The sequence below is a fragment of the Meleagris gallopavo genome, chromosome 9 (genome assembly GCF_000146605.3).
Source record: "Meleagris gallopavo isolate NT-WF06-2002-E0010 breed Aviagen turkey brand Nicholas breeding stock chromosome 9, Turkey_5.1, whole genome shotgun sequence".
Classification (NCBI taxonomy): Eukaryota; Metazoa; Chordata; class Aves; order Galliformes; family Phasianidae; genus Meleagris; species Meleagris gallopavo.
Genome location: NC_015019.2, coordinates 15,506,244 through 15,508,002, shown reverse-complemented (window position 1 = coordinate 15,508,002; position 1,759 = coordinate 15,506,244).

Genomic DNA, 1,759 nt, shown 5'->3' with positions numbered 1-1,759 from the left:
ATTGCCTGTGATTTTCTGCTCAAAGTTTAATTACTTTCTTTGGCTCAATTACCAGAACTCCTCTTACAGTGAAAGGTTCTTCAAAGTAATACAATTAATTTTAATGTTGAGTCACCAAAGATGTTGTTAGTTTTGGCTTACAGTACAACTTACTGATTCAGAACTTTATTTTAAATTGAATTTAAATTGGCTGTACAGAAGAACAAGAGCTAGCTTGTGTAGAAGGTAAAACATTTTATAAGCATTACTCTTCTTATTGTCATTTTTCTTTTCTGTTATGTTTTCTTATATTCTGGTTGCTGTGTGCATCATGACGAGAAGTTTTAGGTTTTGTTTGATCAAAGTGTTTGATTTAGACATCAAAACCCAGAAGTGTGTCACTAGTAAAAAAAAAAAAAAAAACCAAAAACCTTGTATATATTTTAAAATAATTTTTTTATATTTAAAAATAATTTGCCTCTTTTGGAAAAGTATCAAAATCTCAACAAGCAATGGCATTTGTGAAAATCATTGCTAATGAATGTATTGATAATGTGGGGGTGATGAGGATTTATAAGATTAAATATTCATACTCATTCTGCACTGTTACAGTGCTAACTTCTCACCATGTCATAATATTTCTGAGATCTTTAAATAAATATGCTTTGCTATGATGTGAACTGATAGGAATCTCTACTATTGAAATATAGCTATTTCTCAGATATTGAAATCAGTATAATTATCATCTTGGATTTTTCTAGTCAAATTCTTTCTAGCATGCACAAATACTGACCTTGATACTCACCTCTTTTACTTTAGATTTTCTCTTCAGTAAATAGTGAATACAAATTAAAAGAGAGAGTAAGAAAGAGAAATGGCATGTGTATATGGAACAGACAGCAATTTAGACTATTAAAAAAGTGTGTTTTAATATTTCAGCCAGCTGTGCCTAAAGCAAATTGTTTTCACAGAACATTCATTGAGGCCATCTCTGTTCATAGCAAAGAACATCACTTTAATTCTGAAATAATATTTCCGTAGTGTGTTCCAGAACAGTGGTCTGCGTTTTCAGTACAGTCAGTTTTCTCATCTAGAAATTACTGAGTTTGTTTTTATGCTGTATAGATACACCGAAGATTTCAGATCAGAAGTGCCAACCTGCTGAGATGTCAGCCTACACACTGCTAACTCGGGACTGGAAAAACTCGTTCTCATAGAGAGAGGGCTGCAGTGACCTCACCAGATGCCTGAAGTATAGAAACAGCTTTACCGATACCATTACTTCCCAGAGCCACTGGAGAATGTTTTGTTACTTTTGCACAAGTTCTGCAGTGTTAGAACTACAGGACTTTAGGTTGTAAGCCACGAGAGCACCCAATTTTCTATGGATTAAAAAAAAGAAAGGTTAGTGGGATATTTTAATATCACAGAAGAATCATCTTAGTCTTGAAAATGAAAAGATGGTTTTGACTACAGCTACCGAAGAAACTAACCTGAGGTTTGTGCATGAACTGGGATATTTGAGTACAAATACATGAAATATGAAACAGAGTTTAATAGCTGGTGAGAACAGAATCTTAAGGGCGAAATTAAAAAAAAAGGAACAACTTCTTGGCCAAGTTAGCAAGCAGTGCTGCTGGCACCTCTCACCTTCAGGGAACTTCAGAGAGCAGCACCGGGGCCTTTGTGCAGCCCGTGTGGGAAACACCACGGATCCCAGGGGGACAACCGCTCCCTCACACCACCTTTCAGCGGCCCTCGAGCACCGCGCCCGGCCTGT